The sequence below is a fragment of the Amblyomma americanum genome, chromosome 4 (assembly GCF_052857255.1).
Source record: "Amblyomma americanum isolate KBUSLIRL-KWMA chromosome 4, ASM5285725v1, whole genome shotgun sequence".
In the NCBI taxonomy this organism is placed as follows: Eukaryota; Metazoa; Arthropoda; class Arachnida; order Ixodida; family Ixodidae; genus Amblyomma; species Amblyomma americanum.
In genome coordinates, this window is record NC_135500.1 from 40047153 (window position 1) to 40054029 (window position 6877).

The 6877-nt window shown below is 44.7% G+C and overlaps 1 long non-coding RNA gene across 1 annotated transcript; it reads right to left on the bottom strand.

Annotated features, from left to right (window-relative positions):
* Positions 1–3375: 3375 nt before the first annotated feature.
* Positions 3376–5888, bottom strand: LOC144130082 (uncharacterized). Its single transcript, XR_013313956.1, has 2 exons — positions 5808–5888; positions 3376–4821 (listed from the first exon to the last, which is right to left on the bottom strand). It is a non-coding gene; the product is annotated as an uncharacterized LOC144130082 (long non-coding RNA).
* Between the last annotated feature and the right edge of the window lie 989 nt (positions 5889–6877).

A 6877-nucleotide genomic window follows, 5' to 3' on the forward strand; every position in this document is an offset into this window, starting at 1 on the left:
TTGTGGAAGTGTGGTGTTTGGCCATTTTCTCGTGTACCGCTTGATGATCCTGTGTTCGATCAAGCGTCATTGGAAAACACAGTGGGACATCATACTTACCGTCAAAGCCAAGAACCCCGCGCTTAGTGCTCCTCGCCTACTTCTACCGAAGACAATGAAGATCCCGCTCATAGTGACACGACCTTTCCAGTTCTTGCTCCTGTGCTTGCTATAGAAAAAGCAAAGAGGTAAGTCGGAGGCAAGCACCGTTTTGCTCTCATCGCCTTACAAGGCAAAGCTAGTTGCAGCAAAACCTCCCAGGGAGTCAGGTATGGCCTCAAGAAAACGAAGCGGGAAATCGAACGAAAGGGCTGTTGGTTGCAGTTTTCAGTCGCAGGATATCGCACTGAAAGAAAAACGTTCCGCGAAGCGATTAACAAGCTACAAATGTGACTGGGAGTGCCTCGTGTGCAAAGAATTATGGAGCAACACAGCACCTCGTTCTCTGTGAATTCAATACATGATGTGTCACGAGTGGGCTCACGAAGAGTGCTCAGAGCCCCATGGATGGTACTTCAAGCGGTCCGAGTGCAACAAGTGAATTTGTTTGGTTTCGACAAAATGTCTCGTTTTGCCACACCTTACGTCTCGTTTTGTCGCATAAGTCGGGGCAAAATGAGATGAATGGGACTTTTTTATAATTGATGAATATTAATATTTGTGATGTCGCAAGCTTTATTAATTTTGCTGACCACTTAGCTAAGATACCAAGGAAGGCTCCTGTACAACGTTTCCGGGTTTTGAAATAAAAGAGTAAAAGCAGTACGGAGTGTGCAAATTTTTGTCTCGTTTCACCCCGCCCTAACCTGTTCATTCGTTCCGCTGTATATAGGTCAGAATCGTCTTTTCTTGGGCTAGTTGGTTTTTCATGCTGTAGGTGTTTGCAGCGCACACGAAACACGGACGGACAGAAAAGGGAACGAAACACAGCGCTGACTTTCAACTGAGCTTTATTGGAAAAATAAGCGACTTTTATACAAAAATGTTTTAACATGTGACTCAGAAGATGTCAAAACGTCCTACTACATGTGCCATCTAAAATCACTGATACTCTAGATAAAAAACCCTGAAAAAACATGAATGGAAAACACTGAAAGACACGTGCCACCTAAACCACCTAAAGGGTGTCATGATCAACAACGGTGAAGGAACAACATTCGAAAAAACTACCAAAGAAAAAAAAACTGGTACATCCAGCAGATATTACGGTTGGTGAAATCTAATTCAATATCTAAGAACTGAATGCGACCATCTGTAGGTGATTCCCACGTAAACTTTAACCCGGCACCGTGCTCCGAAAAAATTCTCAACACTTCCTTGTCAACATCGCATTTTCTTCCATTACATTTTCTAAAAATAATAAGGAAATCATCAACGTATCTGAACACTTTTAAAACAGGAAGGTCAGAAAGATTAGCTTGAATGCGTTTGTCAATCGCGGATAAAAATAGGTCACATAACACAGGCGCAACAGAGGAACCTATACAAATGCCTCTTTTTTGAATATAGAAATGTCCTTCTGAAGAGATAGCTGTGGACGCAAGGTAGAATTCCAGCAAAGACAGGAAAGAATCGCTGCTGGTTCCCGCGCCGTTCTGGAAGGCTATTTCCCCGCTTGCACATATTGTTTCTCGGAGCACTGAGAGCAACTCTCCATGAGGTACTGAATAATAAAGGTCTTCTATGTCAATTGAAAAACCATTCACGTCGCAAAAAGGACCCTGCTCGAGGTTGACGACCAATTCTTTAGAGCTTCGGATAAGGAACGGATCCTCAGTCTTCACGGTGTTAAGGTGCCGTTGAAGGTAGGAGCTAACAAGCTTTTGCCAGGTGCCGTTCTCGGACACTATGACCCTAAACGGACATGCAGGCTTGTGCGTTTTCGCAGTGTAAAATACATCTAAGCATCCATTTTTGGTCTTTTCCACTGCTTTACGAAGAGTGTCGAGACCTAGTTCTCCCAGAAGATGAATTCCAGAACGACGGCACCGCTTCGGGTCAAACTTGACTTGGTTAAAGTTCTTTTGGATGGCGGAGAGGGCTTTTTCTTTAAACATCGCTGCTGGTAAGATGGCAAAGCCAAGGTCTGCACTAAGAAAATGGAAAAACGAGATGACTGCACGACGAAACATCAAACAAAGTTTACGGAATGTAAAGCGAACGTTGTGTACAGAATTCCTATCAGTTGCGGGCGTCATTACATTGGGCAGACAGGAAGATGCTTCAATGACAGGGCCAGAGAACATAGATTATGCGTACGCAACAAATCAGGAAGTAACCTGGCCGACCATTGCAAAGCATGTGACGCAGAGGAAAAAAGTGGATGCTATCCAAAAATAGACAAAACAGAATTCTTGACATCAGCTAAAGGAAAAACGGAGCGTGAAGTCATGGAGGCGTATTTTATAAGAAAAGCTGGGAAAAAGTGCGTCAGCGCACCTTCTATTCAATTACTGGACAGTGAAGTTGAATTCCTTGATGGCTATCTGTAGGTGTGAACCATGTGTCAAAAATATTTATGGTGTTGTGAACTGGAACGGTTCCGCTTTTCCTTTGGGTTTTTCCTGCTGCTACTATTCCTTGGCATAATATTGACTTTTACTTCAGTTGTTATTTCCTTTCTCATATTTGCCCCCCCCCCTCGTTGTTTTAGCGTGGAGCCCTCTACACTCGTGTTTTTATACTTCTAGTTTTATCCTTTTTCTGTTTAGGTCTTTCTGTATTTTTCATATACATATATTTTCATTGTTTCCTAGTTTCAAACTTTTTCAATATTTTTTTTCATTTGATTATGTATAGTATCACAGCCCTTATCTGTTTTTGGCCTTAATTTCTGCTATCTTTTACTTCCATTGCCATGACCCATCAATGTTGTTTCCCCATTGTCATTCTGTCTTTCTTCACCACGTGCTTGTCTCAGTGTGGAGCCTTGTACACTCCCTTCATCTTTTAGTCGATCTGTTTATCTCCCTTTTTGCCGTGTTATCTGTTTGGTTCTTAACATTGACAAGCTTGTAAAGCGCTTTTTGCAGTAAGTTTCGGTACACGATGTCTCTTTTCTTTCAGTGTTCCCCCGGCACCGTGTTTTCATTTTGTTATTGTATCGTAATAATTTTTTGCTTATTTTTCACACGCCGCATTCCTGATTGTGCTCTTCTTTGCGCATGCTCATCGCTTGATGGTGGTGATCGGCTCCTATATATTAGACGTGGTGGCTTTTCGAAATAAAAGTTGCAAGTTAGCGCCTGTCCTGTCCACTTCTGTGTCGTCCGTGTCCTTTTTGCGCTATGTTTTCTAAGAACTGTTACCAACTAGCCCAAACCAAGCTACTATATTTCAATGCCAGAGGTGTCATAAACCACGAGTTCGTCCCACAAGGACACACGGTGAATGAGGAGGTTTATATCCGCGTGCTCCAACACATGCGTGATGCACTGCGAAGCCGTCGCCCCATCTTATGGACATCTGGACAATGGAGCCTCCTCCACGATAACGCAAGGCCCCACGCTGCTCTCAGCGTGAGAAAATGCCTCGCCAAGAACTGCATTACTGCACTTCCCCATCCGCCATGCTCGCCTGACCTCTCCCCATGTGATTTTTTCCTGTTTCCTCGTGTGGAGAGAGCCCTAGAAGTTGCTGGATGGGGAGCGTGGAGGCCATTCAAAGCGCCACTACAAAGGAGCTGACAGCCCTGCCAAAAGAAGCGTTTTCCAACTGCTTCTGAGACATCAAGAAGCGTTGGAAGCATTGCATAGACTGCAAGGGAGACTATGTCCAAGGGCTGCTGCACAAATGATTCCAATGTAACACGCATTTTTTTAATGCACTCAGTCTCAGAACTTTACGGACAAAGGTTGTATAACCATATGTTGGCCTACACATGTGCTGCCGATGATGTCAGGGGGGGAATAGCCTTCTCAGGCCCCATCCGGGCCTTTTGGGATTGCCTCCTGAGACAATTTGTGATAAATTGTCTCAAATAAAAAAAGTAAAGAAAGGAAGGAAGGAAGGAAGGAAGGAAGGAAGGAAGGAAGGAAGGAAGGAAGGAAGGAAGGAAGGAAGGAAGGAAGGAAGGAAGGAAGGAAGGAAGGAAGGAAGATAGAAAGACAGACAGAAACAAAGAAAGGAGGAAAAAAAGGAAGAAAGAGGTATCCACTTCTGGAAGCTTCGCCCATCTAGTGCGCACTTAAAGGCTTAAGCACATTAACCCTCATACAGTTAACCAGAACTTACGCCACAGCATAAAAAAAGAATGCGCTCACAATGTTGACGTAGGCTGCAGTATACAGCGACCACCTCCTACATTTTTAAGACTGCTGATTACCATGCCAGTTTCGTGATTATGTCTATGCCTAACATTCTCGAAAGTTGCACGTCTAATCTACATAGAAATTCGCTCAAAATTTCGAGACGAATAATCCTTAAGTAAAACAGGCTCTATTTCTTCGAGATATCAAATATGTCGGTTCGATAAAACAAATAATTTATTTTACTCGAAGTTCACGAAAGTGTCACGTTTACATCCTTTTCCTAATGCCTTCACATCCCAGCTTCAGCCGTAGAAACCGCGGCCGTATCCTCCGAATCCGCGGCCATATCCTCCTCCAAAGCCACGGCCGTAGCCCCCGTAGCCTCCGAATCCGCGGCCGAAGCCACCTCCGTAGCCGCGACCGAAGCCTCCACCGAAGCCGTACTGGGCGGCGGCCAGACTGCACAGGGCGGCCAGCACCACGAGGGCTACCAGGAGGGACTTGCTGCTCATCATGGCTGCTTGGATTGGATCTACAGATGGGTAGAAAAAAGGTCATCGGTGTACGGCGTCGAGAGGCCCTAGCGCACATACGACTTCGTTCTGAAATTGGCTCAGCAGAAGCAGATTGGACGGACACGGAAAGACACACCACGACCGCTTAAGCGCTTACTCTGCGCTTACATTTATTCGATCCCACATCCAAAGAAACGAGCATGCGCTCCACTCCTATTCGTACCATCTCATACACAATACTTCAGAAACATATTATGTACACTTTATCAAAAGTTATCAAGCACGTGAGTCATGACCCACGTTTTTTTATATGCGCCTGACGTACACTAAAATATAAAACAAGATCGCGCGAAACCAGTAAGCGAACCGCACCATATGTATAAAAGAACTGCCTGAATATGCTTCCTGTCAAATGCTCATTTCATTTAATAAACGTAATTTACTCCATAGATGACGCTGCAGCAATGAGCGTATCTGCAGTAAATTAGTGCTTGTGGTGTGTGATTTTCTCTCCATCGTGTTTGGTTTCCCTAAGCTAAGTTAAGAACGTCTTCCCAATTAGCTAAACGATCCCCACTTCTAGACCACATTCCTCTGCCCTCCCTTCCAGAGAAACGAGTTGAGTTCCCGGTGAACGGGGTCGTGTCGTTTATTTGATTAGGGCAAGTGAGGCCACAGTTAATATAATCCAGATTCGCCGTGATCATCATTCGTGCCTTTGAATGTTAGAAACCTGCCTGATCACAAAGTTTACTGCCATATTCGCAAAACTGTTGCGCTGTGTATAATTCTCGCCTTTTGCTTTCTTTTTCGAAGTGCATGTGCACCAAAAAAAGCACTCAAGGAACTTCAAAATATTAAAAGGAATATAATGACCATTCTTTAACGAAGTATTTGACCGAAGTGTTATCCAAAGAAACATCGAGAATTGGTCGTGGTCCCGGAGCGCAGCCCCTCTTAAGAGAGAAGGAATGAGAAGCCGCTGTCTGCGGCCAGTGCTCACCTGTGGCTCTGCGAGGCGCTGGAGGCAAAGGAGCTGTGTACTAAGCAGGAAGAAGTGGTGGCGCTTATATAGCGCCCTGAGCTGATCACACGTGCCGGAGCGTCCTTCGACGCTGGAGCTCTTATCGGAGGACGACACTGCACCGGGAAAGCCTGCTACGCGTATAGCTCCGAGTCAACGACAGTCGTGTTAGGCGATGCTGCCGTCGCAGTCACGTCAGAAGGGGAGTTACCAAAGCAGAAGTGGTCTTGAAAACGTCCATTCCCTGACCTTGCATTTGCATGTTGGTCTTCCATTCTCATTGCCTTCGTTACTGGCGCTGAACGGCACGGCACGCCGAGGCATTCTCGGCACTACCTTGGCCGCTCGGACGGGCGTGGATAGAATATATGCTCACGTTTTCGAACAACACCAGCAAGAACTGCAAACGCGAAATATAGTCTAAGTTACTGGTTTATTGCTGACCGCGCAGGAAGCCTGGAAAGACTGTACACACGAGGGAAAATCAATTTGCTTTTTAGCGTTATGCTATAGCATGTAGGTCAAAAATCGAATTCCCCCCAATATCTGATCTGCACCGTTGTAGATTGCCAGATGAATGCATTTATGTAACGTAAAAGTTGCATATACGACTCTGAAGTAAGCTTCGAAAATGTCAAGGAAAACAAGTTGTAAATCGCACTGACTTAGCGGATAAGTTTTCCTATACTAATTATATTCATGTACCATGGCCAAAGTAGCTTATTTAATAGCTTTAACACGTTTTTGGGAATTAATACAGGATATTCGAATAAAAAGTATTTGTAATAAGTGGGAACAGCTGTAGGATTCAATGAGACTTGCTTTTTAGATACCCATTTGAGCCACAAAGCTGTTGTAGAGAAAGCAGTCGGCTAACGTCTGCGATTGCCGCAACACCACGCTTGATGTGGCTGTATGACGTATCGTCCTTATGATTCACTATTAGCATCCCCCCCCCCCCTGCGCCATAAATATCAAAAAGATTGCCTACGCAAATGCATACAGAGAAGGAGATGAGTATCGATTACTCGTATTAAGATAAAAGCTCT